The 16,830-nt window shown below is 50.3% G+C and overlaps 1 protein-coding gene across 9 annotated transcripts in view; it reads left to right on the top strand.

The window, feature by feature from the left end:
- Positions 1–1,867: 1,867 nt before the first annotated feature.
- Positions 1,868–16,830, top strand: part of FBXO34 (F-box protein 34) — a 37,799-nt gene continuing 22,836 nt past the window's right edge. For 3 of the 9 annotated variants that reach the window (XM_083837488.1, XM_083837496.1, XM_083837493.1), the window contains exons 1-2: positions 1,908–2,062; positions 15,090–15,168. The gene's annotated coding sequence lies outside the window, so the exon portion shown is untranslated. Of the gene's footprint in view, positions 2,063–10,994; positions 11,152–11,534; positions 12,367–14,513; positions 14,698–15,089; positions 15,169–16,830 lie in introns of those variants that run through there. The other 6 variants (XM_083837489.1, XM_083837491.1, XM_083837492.1 and 3 more) reach the window with 6 other exon arrangements.

Genomic DNA, 16,830 nt, shown 5'->3' with positions numbered 1-16,830 from the left:
CATTAGAAGTCACTTAGCAGCAAATGGCATCCATCTGTCTTTATCAACTTACAACAAAAGATTGGGTCTGTACAGTCATGGGGCCTTTTTCTAATATGACAGGGCACATATTTCGTTCCCATTTAAGTCATCTGGAGATGTCTTGTCCTTGTATGTGTCACTGAACTGTGGTGCTGTGCTAGTAAAAAGGCTCTTTTCCACGCGTGCAAAAAAAGCACCGTGGTCCTATACCAAAACACATAATTTTCCCCTGGAACATGTGAAGCTACTGTGTCACCAGCAGCTAAATCCCATTATTCTGGGGTTTTGTTATGGTCCAGAGGAAAAAGTACTGGAGAGATGAGGAACTGCAGGTTCTGTTTTCAGTCCTCTCACTGATCTGGTATTTGACTCTGAGTGAATCATTTTACCTGTATCTCCCCTCCTGTGATCTCTTCATCTGTGTGTATAGCGGCTGTGGTCAACAGGGACCTCAGAGATTTTGGGACCTCAGCCATCCGAGGTGCCGTGTTAATGTGCCGTGTTAATGTTACTGTGTCTTGGCTCTGCCCCTCAGCAGGACTATTGGAGCAAAGTGTTGTGCTGACAGAGTTACACTGCTTTTTCGCTTGAGGCTGGTCTCGAGGATCTTCTCGTAGTATTGCGTTACACGGGATAAGCCGTTTCTCCATCGCTGCCCTCCTGCAGGTTGCAAGAGCCAGGCCTTTGTGGTTTGCTGGGAGCCTTGGTCCTGCTCTCACCCTGGATCATCTGTGGTCCCCTTGCAGGGACCTGCGTTGCTCCCTGTTTCTCTCTAAGCAGACATGAACTGCTGAAATCTTCTTTTGAGGAGGGGGGAGGCTTCTTATAGGAAACCCTTCGGCTCAGGCTACCATCTGGTGATACAACTTAATTCCCCTTTTCCCAATGCCTTCCCTTTGCATTTCACTGTTCTCATTGCCCTTGGTTCTGAGGATTTCTCCGGTTCCCGTCTCTTTCTCCCTGCAGGCTGAGGGTTTCGCTGGGCAGGACGGCACAGCAGAGACAGCTGGGATGACGGCTGCATGACGAACCACTGTCCAGGGTCCGTGCCACAGTGCCTCCTGGATACAGCCACACCAGGAAAAAGAGCTTGTTTTTCTCTGCCAAGGGCAGCAACCACACAAACGATGACGAAGTATATTTAGTTAGTGTGCTGGGGAGGAAACACCAGTGGAACAAGCCAGCTGACAAAGCTGGTGCTGTGCTGGGGAGGCGGGTGTTCCAGTATCGGTCCCAGAACACCTCCTGAAGGATGAACCCCTTAGAAATGCTTCCAGTAAACCCAGTAACATCCCAGCAACTCCTTTTGCCCGTCAGCTGGGACTTAAGTAGATTGTAAAGCCAGAAGGTCTACCAAACAAGATCCTTCGGTCGCCGGTGGAGGCCTGTGTATTTTTTAGTCAGTTATCACTGCAGTAGAGCTATGAATCTGTCAGTGCTACGAAGCAGCTGCTTTCAGTGCCATGTTGGCGGACATCTCACAGCACCCACCACGGCGGCGTTAAACCCCAAACCTCAGCACCCCAGGGCGAACGAGGGGGCCACCTTGAAACACCCCGGGCCTCAAACCTCGGGGCACGGCGCTGGGGAGAAGCCAGCCGGGACCCCTGGCCCTTGCTCTGAGGCGAAGCTCCGAGGCTCTGAGGAGGGCTCGGAGGCTCTGAGGAGGGCTCGGGGGCCCCGGGGAGGGTCCCCGGCGCCCTCCCGGCGCTGCCTGGCGCGGCGGGGCGGCCGGTGCCTGGCACGGCGCGGGGGGCGGGCGGCGCTTCCCCGTCCCTCCCCGGCGAACCGAGGCCCGTCCCCGCTCCCGGTCCCCGTCCCTCCCCGCTCCGCCCCGGGCAGGGATTGGAGCTGGGCCGGCCCGGCTCCTCCCGTCGCGGCTGCTCGGTGCAAGGAGGTTGGGGAGGAGGAGGAGGAGGAGGAGAAGGAGGAGGAGGGGGGGGGGATCCGGCCGCGCCGAGCCCGGGCTGGCGGCTCCGCGCAGCTCGCCGCCGGGACGCCCCCTCCTCGTCCCCGCCGGAGCTCGGCAGCCCCGCTCCGGGTAGGCTTCTCGGGCCGGGTGGGTGGGTTGGAGGCCGGCAGGGAGGCCCCGCACGCACCGCCCAGCTCTCCCGGCCGGCCATGGCGGCTGCGGGGGCCGCCGAGGGGCCGCTGGCTGCCCGCCGGGCCGGGGCTGCGCGGCGGAGGGCGCCTCCAGGGCCGGTTCCCTCCGGGTCGAGGCGCCCTCTCGGTTTCCTCGGGGTTATTTTCTCCCTCGGGAGCCTCGCTCCGCGGCCGGGGAGGGGGGTGCTGGGTGCGCTGCCCCCTTCCCCTGGCAGCGCTCCCCGTGGCCTTCCCGCCCGCCGGCTTTGACAGGGCGGCAGCCCCGGGGTAGGGCCGCCCGTGGGCTCCGCGGGGTCGCTGCCGTTCCCCGGCCGTTTCACGGGGCTGCCCCGGCCTGGGTGGCTGCTCCACGGGTGGCCGAGACCGGCTCCTGGCTCCTCAGCCCGTGGGCAGAGCGCTGCCGCCGCCCCCGGTGCTCTCCTGCGCCCGCTGGCCCTGCAGAGAAGGGGTCGTGTCGGTCTCTCCAAATGCAGAAGTGGCCCAAAAATACGGCTTTAAGCAGCGCTAGGTGCTGCGGGTGGTGCCTCCAACAGCGCCTGCACGTGGGAGTGGTGCAAGGAGCGAAGGAAAGGTTAAAAGTACAGTCGCCGTGGAAGTGATTTCTTCTCAAAATTACTTCCTCCAAGGCCTCGCTTGAAGCAGCGAGCGTAGCTTTTGATTCCTTCGCTAAACCGAGGTGGCTGACCTGCTTCCAGTTGGAATAAAAAATTGAAAATCACCTTGCATCAGCACAAAATGCGGGGATAGCGCCTTGTCCTGCGAGGTGCACCAGCGTCCGTAGGCATCGCCGCTCGGGAATAACCGGCGTGGATGCGGCTGGCAGCACGGCCACGGGAGCTCCGGGTTCGGCGCGGGCTGTAAAACCCGCCCGTGAAGCTGCGTAAATACCCGAGTGGTTAACCCTGCCGTGCTGCATGCTATCGGGGTTAGGCTGCTCTCGGTATCCAGTTTTGGTGGCTCTGGAGATAGGCGAGCCGGCTTTGAACTGGCGAGCTCGCGGGGGTAGGCTCGAGGAGTTGCGAGCCCTTAATGAGGGTTTGCGTAGGGCTTCGTGTTTGCTCGGATGAAAGGTTTTACATAATCGGCCTTTATGATTGTCTGTCACCCCTAGAGAAGAGCCAAAAAAAAAAAAAAAGAAGTGGAGGTAGGCAGCTGTTTTGGAGGTCCAAAGTCGGAACCGTAAATGCCTGTAGGTTGTTAATGTTGTTAGTGCCTAATGCGGTGGCAGCAAAATGACTCACTTGGAAAAAAAAAATTAAATAAATCTATTTCTGTGCTCCTTTTGAGCGATGTGAACAGCACAGTCGGACAAATGACATCCTGCATACGTTTGAGCAACTTGTTCTTTGGTGAGCAGTAGAATTCCTCATGCGACTCCAGCTGCACCAGAGTTGCAATTTGCACTTGAAATCTTAACTGGAAGCCTTTTTTTTTTTTTTTTTTTACAGTGTTTTGATTCCTTTTTAATAAATGGCTAATCCCTTGCTGCAGGGGATGGGAGTGTTTTGAATGCAGCGTTTTTGGTCCTGAGGGGAGGGGAAAGGGAGTGCCCTGTATTGCTTTCCAGCAGCCGCCCGCCTTCCCTGCGCCTGAGTGAAAGAGCCTTATTGACTGGTTTTGAAGGTAATATGCCCAAATTCTCCTCTTACATGGTAAAACCATAAATTTGCTGTAGCACAGCGCCTTTGAGGGGAAGAGATGGAATGTCAGGGAGTCTGTGCTTCATCAAGAGCAGGCTGGTAACAAAAGCAGTGTCTGTTAATTGCATCGCGCTGATCAAAATCTCCCTTTTAAATGACAAGGTCCCGTTTTAATAGGTGTGAAAAGTTGTGGGATTTGATTTAATACCAGTGTCTTAAAATCATCTTGCACGCTCTGTGTGACTAAGTTGTCTCTTTCATATTTAATTGGAGAACAAGCAGAGGCTGAAGAGGAAGCTTTATATGTTCCCCTTGCTCTAAATGCTCTTCAAAATCTTCACTCCATTTAGATAAGGATCGTGAACGTGCGTGAGTGACTTGTCGAGCGCTGAGCTGCCACTAATTTTCTTACAGGCGCATAAAACACCTTTGCATGCCCCTTAAAGCTGGAAGCTCGTCCCACAGCGTGCTGCAGGTGCGTACCACGGTGCTGGACTGTGAGCTCTCCGGCCCGCTTGAGTACCAGCTCACAGCCAGAGCCTGCGTGCGCAGGGACTTGCCTGTAGCTCCCGTGCCAGGAAGGTTTTGGGCTACGGAGGTGCCTGGTTGACTTCTGGTGCTGTGAAGCTCGACACGGTGTAGTAGGCCCAGGATACTACCTGCCTGCTGACCGTCTCGTGAGGTTCCAGGAATCCACGTCTTCAGCGTAATGTGTTATTTTAGTTTCTTGACACCCTGTAGCTTAACAAAACAGGGCATTCAGTGTAATCCTCAAGCATCAGTTGCTTTACTGCCCTCAGATATTGTGTGTTTCAGCATTTCTGTGGTGTCTTTTCAGCTCTTCCTTTTGCCCATCAGGGCAGTGCAGGTTTGATACCTGCTTGTAGTGAAAGGGGCAGTTTTTCTTTCACCCCTTATAGCTGAACCTACAAGGAAGACACAGGACTGGTACTAAGGCTGTCGTTAAAGATGACGTAGCGTTGGAAGAACATCTATCTCTTGACCCAATCTCTTGCTTTTTTGTCCCTTATGGATTGTTTGGATCTAATACTAGATGTACATTTAAGCTTTGAAGGAGGTTTTAGTCCAGCGAAAGTGGCTGGTTAGAGATCTGCTGCCTGGTTTTGTAAGCTCTGCAGGGAAGGAGGCGCAGGAACGTTGCTTTGGTATATGTGGCTGCTGCGTTTTTATTTGTACCACGTTTTACTGGTCTTGTTTCCTAAGCTATATTGGCTCTGTTAAGTTAGTAAAGTTAGAATCTATTCAAGTCTGTGTGACAGACTTGAAAATTTGTGTTTAATGGGTGAATATTGTTCTCTTTAAAAATGTCATTCCCCCCCCCCCCCACCTCCCACCCAAGTGAATCAGGATAACTGCCCATCGTGTAGATTCTGCATATAGTCGAGGAATTAGGATGTGTTTATTCCCCAAATAATTATTGTAATGATATTTTTTTTCTCCCTTCTTGTAGAATATCTGCTGTATCACATGCTAATCCTGCTGTTGCAGTCTTATGCCTGTAGCGTAACTGGAGATGCACCACAGTAGGAGTGGTGGTTGGTTTTCATCTCGCCACTTTGGGCATCAAAAGCAGTGAAAGCACAGCAGGATTGGCGTTGTTGTAGCGTGGTCTCGTGCAGCTCGCATCTGTGGTACTTGGTTAGCCAGTACACGGTGAAACCTCGGTTTCTGCAGTGTCAGTGCAATGGGTGTCGGAGGCAGATGGATTAAATATAGCTCAAGGATGCCGAGACTCGTTGCAATTGCACCTCCTGTTGCAGTACAGAGGCAAGGTGAGTGTTTACGTGGATCGCCTTCCTACACACCCGAGGTTCAACTACCTCTTTCATAAAGGGTTGCTGCTGGGCAGCTGCGTGACTGCCTAATAATGTTCCTGGGGTAAAAATAGACTACAGAGGGACATGTAAATGGCTGTTAAGAAAATTTAATTTTTTTTAATTATTCAGCAACGGCTGACTCTTACCTTGGGGTGCAGAAAATAGTGTTCTTTTCCATATGGTTAAAAAAACCTGCTTCAGAAGCTGCGACGTCTGCAGTTCACAGCAGAGCACTGGCATTTCGGTAGCAGGGAGGCTGAATTTCTGCCAGTTGAAATCTTGGTGTCCTAATGTGCCATTCTTTACAGTGCTTGGGAGCTAATATACAACGTTCTTCTGCCTCGCAGCAAAAACAACTAGTGATTAAAAATTCAGCAGATGTTGTGGTTCACTTAACTACTTGTTCTTGCATCATTCAGGTCATATCACACAATTAATGTTGCTAATGTTCAATCTAGCTTTTTCAGTTTTAAGAATGGAAATTATCTGAACTACCATGGGATTTATGGAACTGTTTTGGCAGGAACTGGGCTATGCAAAGTAAATTATTCAGAAGTGTTTTTATCCTTTCCCCTAAAGTGGAGAATCTCCTCTTTATTTCTCAAATATTATTTGTTCGTGCCAGGTGGGGCTTTCACTTCTGCAGCTTTTCTCACTTTAAAAATTGAAGTGTTTTCTTTTGATTGCTTTGAGATAAATGAGACTCCCTAGTTGAGAAGGGAGGGGGACACCCCAAAACCCACGGTAGGTGTGAGTGCTTGCTTTCTTACTTGCATGCAGTGTTGCATTTGGCCACCGAAGTGTGTTTGTGGGAGAATTCTCACTTTGTTTCAGGCGGGGTCGCCTACTGCTTTCAGAACATAGACGTTCAACGTTGCACAATTATGGTTAATAGTATGTGTATCCAGTGTGTCGCACGTTTGCCTTGTATATGACTTGGATTTAGGCTTTCCTTTCTCCACTCTATGTCCCTTTCAACATGTGGAGCTTTGGGGTTCTTCTGGCAGCACGCAAAGGTTCTGGAAACCTATTCTGGAGCTGCAAAGCAGTGTGAATGTATCGGGACTCGCGGCGTCCTTTAGCACCGTCCTTTCCGTTCGGAAGCTGGTGCCTCTGATGCAAAACAAGAGGCTTCCCCATCACTTCTTAGAACTGCGTTTAGGGTTGACCTCGAGATGTGTCCGCTCGTCCTGGGTGCTCCTGGGCGGGCGGCCCCCGCGCATCGCAGGGACTGCCCCCTATAAACGCCAGGGCTCGTTCTGCCCAGCGCTGGGAAAAGTTGCTGGGTCTTTTGGTGTCTTTGAGAGGACTTGCTGTACTGGGGCAGCTGCGGGCTCGTGCGCTGGGAGAAATTAAATTGGGAATGTAGAACGCAGGTTGAGTATCTTGGTCAAGGGCACGCGCGGTTCAGCGTCCTTCGGCGCGCTGCTGCAGGGAGCTTGCGAATTGCCTGCTTAGGAGAAGGTTGTATTTAAGCTTGAAGGGACAAATCAGGAAGAACGGAAGGTCTGGATTTGTGCATTACTCTGTGTGATATGCACTGTATGACAGATATGCCTCAGAACCAGGTTTTGGAGAACTAATGGGCAAAAACTAGAGACTTTTTCTGTTCAAGCACGTTCTTTGAGCTTGCAGTTCGGATACCTCTTCGTTTTGGCTCTGTCGATTAGCATATCAAGAGGATGCATTTTTAGTCAGAGCAGACATTTTTCTTCGGAGAAACCTGTTTGGACTGTTACCAGTGATGTATTTTGCCGAGAGAGCTTGTTTCAGCTAAATTGTTGGTAGATAAACAGCTGGCTTGAAAAATGACGTCTTAAATCTGCGCTCCCCCGGCCTCTTTAGTGTCATGTCCAGAACGATGGAAAAGAAATACTCGGGTTGGTTTTTGCAGATTTCTGACACCAAGGTTTCCGATCCCATTATCGGGTGCTGTACTTGCAGCATTGATATTCAGGATAATATGTTTAATCTCCAATTGCAAAAATAACTTCACACGCAGCTAATTCCATCTGCTGGAGAAATAGGAGCGAGGCTGACTTCATCGCTTAGCTGGGACCTGCTTATTGCTGTGCTAATTACTATGTATGAACTTTGGAAATTTGCATATTTTTTTGGCAAACCGAAGTGGCAGCCATTTAACTTAGGATCTTATTAACTTTAAACATCCCTAGCAACTCCAAGCTACTTCGAGCTCATCTTGTGGTGGTTTTTTTTTTTTTGGTGTTTTACAAGCTTTGATTTAGTGAGCTCCAATATCTTTTTTTTTTTCCTCTTTGCGATGACTTACACATGTAACAGCAGCTTACTGCCATTCCCAGTAACTTTCAACCTGGGATCTAACGCAGAATTCCTGCTCTTGTTCGAGTAAAAAAAAAAAAAAAAACCTGAAGTTGAATTGTCTTAAAACGAATGCTATAACAATAAAAGTAAAAGGGAGGCTTCAGTCGCTGTTCTGCAGCGTGTGAAGAGCACTTGATGTGTTGTAGGTGTTGATAGGTTTTCAAAAAGTAACCTTGGGGGAATGAGGGCATCTCAGTTCTGGTCCTAAAAGCTGGTTTCCTGGTATGAATTTTGAAGCTACAAAGAGTTTGGATATAAAGCCATCATTACAGATGGTTACTAAATGTCCTCTGTTACTAAAAGGCTGTTTTGGGCACATTTTTCTTCTTCGCAAGGTGTTTGGCACCTTTTCTACTTGATTTGCTTTTGTTCCTGTGACTTCCTCCTTTGGTTGGTTTTGCTAGAAGCTAATCGGGGCTGCCTATAATCTGCAAAATATTAAAGTGATTGGATTTTACACTAGGAAATACTGTCAGCTTTAGTGGTCTGCTGTTACGGACTGGCTCATGTCCTCCTGGACGCACTGGACTGAATTCACTTTAAAATTTGAGTTATTCTCCCTGCACTATGGCGTTGGCCTGCTTTCTGTCCCAGGACCTCAGGAAGCTTCCCATTTCGCTACGTGAAGTTTCAGTGCCGGGTCTTTGTCCCTCTTTCCTCCTCCCTCCTGTTCTGTCGATCACTGAAGAATGCGGTTTCTTCCCTGGGATGAGCAGAGTTATATCGCTGGGCTCTTTAATTCCTCTCGAACTGGCAGAAAGCCAGAGTAAAATCTTGTTCATAAGTCGCTCTGGAGATTTCTTTGTACATGCTATTATTTTCTCTGCATGCTAACATCACTGAGAAGGTTTTTTCTTTTTCTTTTTTTTCAAGTTTAGACCCAGCATAATTTCGTTTGTGTGCGTTGTAGGCTGGGGTGTTGCTGCTGTCCAGCCCAGCAAGCGATTTGGAGGCCTTCTCGGGCGGCTTACCACTTCCAAAAGTTCTTGTAGCATCAAAGGCAAAGGAGGCAGCTACCCCTCTGCATCTGGGTAGGTGAAACAATTTTCTGTTGTAGCTAAACTTCAAAGAATAGCTTGTGGTTTGGCTTTCTGCAACGTGTCCTACTCGAGGCTATATTTTAAAAAGGGTCTGGATACTGGGTTGAACCAGGGCTTGGTACGGATCGAGCGACAGTTGCTGGTGTTGAACCAGGGTTTGAGCTCCCCAGCTCGGTTGCTGCTGCTGTGTGGCCTTCTAGAGGCAACCCAGCTCCCTTTTGACTTATAAAGCTCTTAGTTCAGGCCTTTGTTCTGAGCTTTGCCTTAACTAAGTCCTTATTGCAAAGGGTAAAGATCCTTTCCATCGTGACGCTGGAAAACTCTTGCTGTGACTGTGGTCCTCGGGTGTTTACGTCTTCAAACAGGCACCTCTTGTGCTTCCTCCCCTCCTGGCTCTGAGGCTGAGAGAAGCTCCCTGGAAACACATGTACAAAGCTGCTCTTGCCCTCTTTAGCTGGCCTGTCCAGCTTTTGGTCTGCTCTCCTTCCGGTAGCTGGGATTTTCTCCTGCATTTGTCTTTGACCGCCAGCACGTGCCCCCTGCCTGGGGAAGCGCCCTGAGCTGCAGGTCCAGGCAATCCTCTGCTGACCGCTGCATGTGAGCTAGTGGTAGCTCAAGGGAGACGTTAGGGAGTCAGTAAGTGAACCCTAAAAATCCTTTAAGGCAAGTCTCTACCTTGCAAGTGGGTTTCTAGACCTCTCTTCAACCATCGGGGCATCGGAGCTTACCGTGTAGCGTGGGACGGACGGTTGTTTTCTCACTTTTCTTTTTTTAAATTTAACTTCCTTCCTAAAGGAGGGTGGCACTCTCCTGTCATTTTTTTTAAAATGAGGTAGCTCCATCTTAGTATAACACGTGAATGAAGTAAAGCAAAGAGTGCTTGCTTATGCACCAGAAATCTAAGTAAATCTGCCGCCCCTTTGGAAATTCTGGCTTTTGGAGGATCACTGATAGCGCTCAATCCATCTTTGGCATTAAGGAAAAAACCAAACACGCGTGAGCATATTTCTCTTAGAGCGCTTACGCGGTTTTTTTAGCAGCAGTCGGGCTGCAGATGTAGTCATATTAAAACGTAGAATAACTCGCTTTAAATCAGTGTCTCAGCAGAAGAAGCTGGGGACGTGGCTTTGATGTCGGTTACGGGGAGTTCTCTTTTAACACACCACTGCAGGCCTGTGAATGGGAGCCCGGAGTGGTTCGAGCGGTGAGACACGCTCCCTCGCTGATGATGCACGAGATGTCCCTGGCAGGAGACTCAACCAGTTCTCCTAATGACGGGTTTGCTGTGCCCGAACAGCTTACGCCATTGTTCAAGCGGTGTCCGGTGATACGTCAGCTGTAGGCTTCAGGGTGAGTTGTAAGATAAATAGGACTAGTTTACATACCTCTGTAACTCTGCTGAATTTTGCATGCTGTTCTTACCCTAAAAGTTTGTTTCCCCTACCTTTTTCTCTTTCGAATCAGTATGTGGCCGTAGAGGAAAGGTTTGGGTATTCATGTCGTGGAGTTAACTTAAATACAGCTTCATCCCCAGGCTGAACGCATCTGAAGAAGTGAAGGCACCGAACAGTGTCCTGTTGGGATGGTGCTTTCGTCTTCGGGGAACGTATTTCTAAGAAATTTGGAAGAACTTGTTATAAAAAAAAAACATCTAGGAACTTAATCTGGCTGCGAAATCGTTGCATCTGTAGAGGAGCCAGACAGAGAAAGTTCACAGATGTTGCTGCTTATGCTAATATTGGTTATAAGTTTGGTTTTCTAATTATCATTATTTTAATTTTTAGGGGCGGGGGAATTCCCCGTCTCTTGAGCCTTTCCTTGTGTTACTTAGGTCAGAGCACACCAGAAAGGAGTTGCTTTGTAAAAAAAAAAAAAAAAAAAAACACAATAGGGTAGAAGTTGGTGGTCACAGATAGGAGAACTTTGCTGGGGAGTCAAAGCCAGCTGGGGGAGGTCAGATATTTAATTAGGCCAGCTGGTATCACCGGGGTGGGGGGGAGGAGGGAAGAGCTTTTGAGCATGAATAAACTTTATCAGAATCGCGGAGTGGAAGCAGAGGGTTACTGGGAGTTGCAGTTTGGCTTTGGGATGTCTGGGGCCTCTGACGTTTCCCATACATAAGCCTCAGCTGTGGAAGGAACCACCTGCAAAGGGCAGCTCTCTAAGGTAAGACAGGGTGCAAATCGTTTGGGTAAAATGAGCCAGCACTTTCGGGCTGGGCTCAGTAAAGCTTCAGCAGGTTTAGCTCACCCAGGAGGGTTGGTGAGGACGCTCCAGGTTAAAGGCCGGTAGGAACAGCAGTCCTTTTTCCTTTTACCGGTGCCTTTACTGGAGCAGCAGGCACGTTAACCTTAATAAGTGTGTGGGTGCCTGAGAACACATCCCGGGAAGCAGTGCTTACTTCTGGGGAGATGCTGAGTGTGCCTTCCTTGGTCTGCCGGGGCCAAGCCTGGCTTGTGACAGCTCTCCTTTGTAGGTATTTTAAGTGGCGAGGGTAGCAGAGCTGGAGGGAGATGTGATAACGTCTGCTTGCTTGCTTGCTTTCTAGGGGGAGGGAGGAGGAGGAGATGGACCTAATTGCATACCTTCCAACTGCAGTTACCTCATTACCGAATTACCATCGGAGCAGCCCTGCAGTCTGCTCTGATAGCAGATAAGTGGTGTGGCTCGCAGCACTCTAATCTAAACAAAACTTAAGTGCTCTTTCCTTTTTCCCTGGAGTGAAACTGTAATTTCGTTACGCGAATGTTAGCCAGGGCAAAGTTTTTTTTTGCAGCTGTCGCGATGCTTCTCTGGGCTTTGCGCGTTTCAGAGGCGTCCCTGCAGCGTTTTGTAGCACAAATACCCTAAAACGCTGCTCTCCTTTACCTGCCAGCTTCAACTGAGCGTTCTCCCAGAGCTTTGCCAGGTGAAGGTGTTTAGCACTGATGCTGGATGTCCCAAAGGGCTTAGATAGAGAGCATTTGGTTTATATTTGCTTTCCAGAGAGATGCCTGTTAATTAGTTTCTCCCTCTGCATTAGGTCCTGAATATCCTAGGTCCTGAAGCAACAGTCTGCTGCTCCAGGGCCGGAGCCTGAGTGGGCAGCTTGTGCCTGCATCGCCTTGGGCCAGCTCCGGGAGCAGGAGTGCCCTGAGACGCAACCCAAGTGATGCAAAAAAATTACCGGGCAAAGCTTCAGAGGGGGGCTTCTTGTCTTTGAAACAGGATAAAAGTGTGTGTGTGCGCATCAGCTTGAGTCCTGATAAAACACCTTGCCGGAACTGACGTTTCTGGAAGACGGTGATTTTGGAGAAGTTGCTTAAGGCCACGAGAGCACCGCAGACGAGCGCCTGGGTTTTGCACGGCGCAGGAGTGGGCAGTGCTTAAACTCTTGTCTGGGTAACGTTTTATTTTTGGGCTGCCGTGGAGCTGTTAAATCTGATCTGTTCCTAAAGAGACAGCTGACTGTGTGCAGCCTGAGCCGGGCGCAGTTCTTGGTCTCTGATTTTTGACTCGACTGTCGCTGCCCCAAAGGGGGGTCTGTGCTTGCACGCCGTGCCTGGACTCGAGGCGGAGCGCTCTTGGCTGCTCCTTGCTGTAAGCATGGGAACTCAGGGCAGGGTGATGGGAGGATGCTAACGCGCTAGGACGGATACCCGATGATGTTTGAAATGTCTCGGGAAAGGGGAATGTAATGTGCTTTTTCACGTTGATAGTTTTTGTAAGTTTGGGCTGCGTTGTGCTGGTTGTAGCTCGGCTGCTGGGCTGATCTTGTAGAACAGCTCCGCACGGATCCGGGTGCAGCTCCAAGCTCAGGAATAGCAGGAGGTGAAGCGGTGGGGGGTTTCAAAGGATTACAGTCCGAGGCCTGTCAGTCAAGCCTTGCGTTTATTGAGTGGCTTTCAGGGAGAAAGACCCCCACGTGCTTTGCGAACTGGCGTGTACGCAGCGGGCTGGAGTGGATCCGTGCTTTGCTAAGAACAATACGGGTCTCTTAGTGAGACCAACAGCATCACCTTTTTTAAGGAGGCATTTGTTTCTGTGGGGGTGAAAAAAAGAACGTATTCCTTTGGAAATCTGTAGCTGATCGCTTGTCTGCATTCACTTCGAGCCACTGGTCTTGCGGGGACACGAGTCTGGCAGGTGGCATTGGCTAAGCCAAAATGAGTTTCAGGCCTGGGGTGCTCTCTGGAAGCAGCCCGTTGGGGACGTTAGCCCAAGTTGTTCTTGGCTGTGGTTTCTTCAGGAGAAGGTTGTGGGCCACGCGAACCTTGTGTGAGAGCACGAGTGTCTGGCTGCCTTCTTGGAGGTGTCTGTGGCCTTTCCTTTGTAGGGAAAAGAAGCTCGAGGATGGACTGCAATGACATTTCCTCATGCTGGCCAAGCTGCCCTGAGGGTAACGCAGGTAGAAAGTTGCCTTCCCCGTGCTCCGCTTCTCAAATTTTGTTAACCACGCTTCCAGTGGCAGCTGTCGAAGCTTGGATCTCTGCCCCTTATTTCCCTCTTTGTGGTTGAAAGGCGCCCTCAGCCTTTCCTTCCTCTCTAGTGTCCGCCTTCGGGGTGCGATCGCCCCTCCGCTGGGCAGCAGTGTAGGGTGGCTTCCACCGGCGTGCAGCTGATCTTTGTGCAGGGGGAAGGGAGAAGCTGGCCGACTTTAATCTGAATTTACTAGGTAGTTAATAAGAAGGACCTCTGCCCCGAGAAGCTCGCGGAGCCGATGTTATGTTGCAGGAGCTCCATGGAGATGAAGCCTGCTGGCTTTATTTTGCTCCGAAATCCGCTTGGCTTCAGGTTGCCTCAGGAAACTCCTGCGGCCCTACAGCGTTGGAGCTGGGGTGCAAGGGCTGAGGCTGGGGTAAGCCTGGCTGCTTTGGTGGCCGAGAGATGGCACCGGCACGCGGAGCTTTCCGTTCGCAGGTCCTCGCGCCGACAGCAGCGTGCCTCTCGTCTGCTTTTTTTCCCCCTTTATAATTCGCAATTCCTTTGTTTTTTAAAAGCAAAGGAGGGATTTACGCGCTGCTTTTTCCGCAGTTGTGGTCCGCAGCAGCAATCGGCTGTCGTGGTGCTCGGCTCCGGAGCTGCCCGCGGTGGCTGGTTGCATAAGTCGGTATTGCTCAAGCAAGCAGGGACTGAGTGAAGGTGTTTGCACCAGCCCTTCGGAAACTGCTCTACCTCGGCTCTGAATCAAGCTCGGCTCTGAATCAAGCTCGGGCTCGCGCTCCGACAGGTTGTGGAATTTATTTATACAACACCACCGGGGTGTGTGGCATGGCGGAGACAAATAAACAATGGTTCCCGGCCCCGAGGCTCGTGTTTGGTGTTAGATAACACGGCATGGGGTAATTATAACCAGGGAGCTGGGCGGAGGGGTTAGGAGCGAGGCTTACGTCCGCGCCGAGAACACGCAGCAGCGTTCCCTGCGGTGCCTGCAGCTCGCTAATGGCCCTGTTAAGAAATCGTGGGTGCGTCTGGGGTTATAGGAAGGATGGAGGTCAGCTTTGCAGGAGGAAGTGTTGGGTGAGTTACCGAAGACGTGCGGATAAATAAGAGAAAGCGGAAGGAGGCGAACTGAAACCGGTCGGGTGCGCGGGGAGTGGCCGCGTTTACACGCAGCCCGAGCACGCAGGAGCGAGCGGGGTGCGGGGCCTTGGGGATTGGGTGTCGGGGAAGGCTCTGGAAACCAGCACCCAGCCCCCTACACGAGGGTGCTCGATGCGAAAGGAGGAACAGGTAAAGGCAGGGGACTGGCGTGGCTGCTGCCTGCTCCTCCTTGCTATCCCTGCAGCCTGGGTCGCACGACGCCAAAGCAGCATTTTCCCAGCCTGGCGGTGGGACCTGTCCTTGCGGCAGGGTGGCCGCCTTCGACAGTCATCACTGGGCTCTTTTGGGGTGTACTGGCTCAGTCGACACCGAAGATTCCCTTGAATTGGAGGTGTTCTGGGTGTCAGCAGTGTACTGATTGTTCCCGGGTGCCCTTTGCGTGGGGTAAAGGAGCGGTGTTCCTTGGCTGGCGTTTGTTATGCATCAGGCTGGTGGATCGTTTTGGTTTCAAGGGCTGGTTAGTCGTTGTAACACCATTAACTTGTAACTAATTTCCTTTTTCCTTCCCTTTTGCTCTTCAGAAATGCCTTTCTCGTGAGTGTGCAAGGAACCTACACCACTGTAATGTCTAACACTACATGGAATAACAACTGTGTGAAGGTACCACCCTTTTTTAAGTAATACACGACTTTGTTATAGGTTGGGTTAATGATGAACCGGTCTTTGCTTCGCAGCCAAAGCTCAAAACTGAGGAAGCATGTCTTATGTAACGCCTTCTTTTCCAGAAGGGTGACAGCGCTGTGACACCGTGCTCTCGTTTCCAGAAAGACCATGCGCAACCTAGCACTTGATCAGGGTGCCAAGGGGGCCACCCCTGTTTCTCTGGCTGATCTCTCCGGGCAGCTCTGGTGTTGCCTTAGGAGCAGATGGCAGCTTCTATTCTGAGAGCTGAACTTTCCTCATACTTCGTTGCCATCCTTAGAAACACATTGCCCTTCTTTACTGATGCATCAGGGCTTGCCTCTTCGTCATGACGTTAATGACAGCCTGGGTCATCTTTCTCGAGAAGAGGCTTCTAGGCCTATTTATGAATGTTAAGGTAAAGCGCAGGTAGACGTTAATGTTCAGGTCGTGATGTCGTAGCTGTTTGTGCCGCATTAACCAGCTCCCAGGCGTTGGCTTGATCTGCTGCCTGATCCCGCAGTGATGCCATAATACTGAATTTTGGACTGCCCTGTACATTTCCATGGCAACAGACTGATGTCACAGACTCAAGGACATGACTTCAGTGTACGATCGTGCAGAGGCACGATCAGATTTGTGAAGGAGAAAGCTGACTAATGCACATCTCAAAAGCAAACAAGGGGAACGCAGGTTACGGCTGACCAAGCGAGGTGTTTCACTATGAAAATTCCCCTCTCAGGCAGAGGAGGATCTGATCGTGTCTTTAAGACAGGAACATTCGTCGTGGTGAGCTTCTGTTTACAGTGGATAAGCAGACATCTTGCAGGTATCCTGTATCTTTTAAGCAGGTGGTGTTCTGGGGCTGGGGAACTTGCTCATTGGTTTCAGACCTTTGAAAGGGTGACTTGTTCTGTTTTTATTTTGAAGAACTTCTCAGTAGCAGAGCCTCTTGTTAGCATACCGAGACCACTTCTTCTTGCTTAATGTTGTTCAAATAGTTTAATTGGTTTTCCAAAGCTTTTATTTTATCCATAACATTGGAAGGTGAAAGGGGAACTCTGCATCTGCATTATGGTCACATTTTCCTATATCCTATTAGCAGATTCCAAGATTGTTTAATGTGATCTCCACCCATTTCATTTGGCTGCAACCTTTGCTCCCATGAAAACAAGGCTGATTGTTCTGAATTGCTGTGTGTATGTGCTTTGGCACGGCATGAAGGTACCTATAATAACACAACCATTGTCTGGAAAAAAAAAAAAAAGGCAGTTTGCAGCAATAACTACAAATAAAAGGGTGCAGTACTGGGGCAAGGACGGAGAATGGTAGCTTTCCCACCCGTTCCGTACAGCAGCTTCTCAACGTGGTCACCCCTCTGCATGGCAGTGCTGCGGGCTTCACTGCAGGATGGGAATACTGGGAATAAGGGACTGAAATATTTGCACGTCGTTCCAAGTTTCTCTTTCCTGGACACGGTTCCATTGCTCATATCTACGGACGGGGAGACTGAATGACTTTTGCACAATGCGGTATTTTATTTGCATGCTGTGAGCAGTTTAACAAGTGTATGTGCTAAATGAAGCATTCCCACTTTCAGCTAGCAGCTGACGCACCCTTAAAAAAATAAAAAGGGGGGGG

Source organism: Anser anser, assembly GCF_964211835.1.
Source record: "Anser anser genome assembly, chromosome: 5".
Taxonomy (NCBI): domain Eukaryota; kingdom Metazoa; phylum Chordata; class Aves; order Anseriformes; family Anatidae; genus Anser; species Anser anser.
The sequence above is the reverse complement of the archived record's forward strand: the minus strand, read 5'-3'. Positions and strand labels throughout refer to the sequence as shown.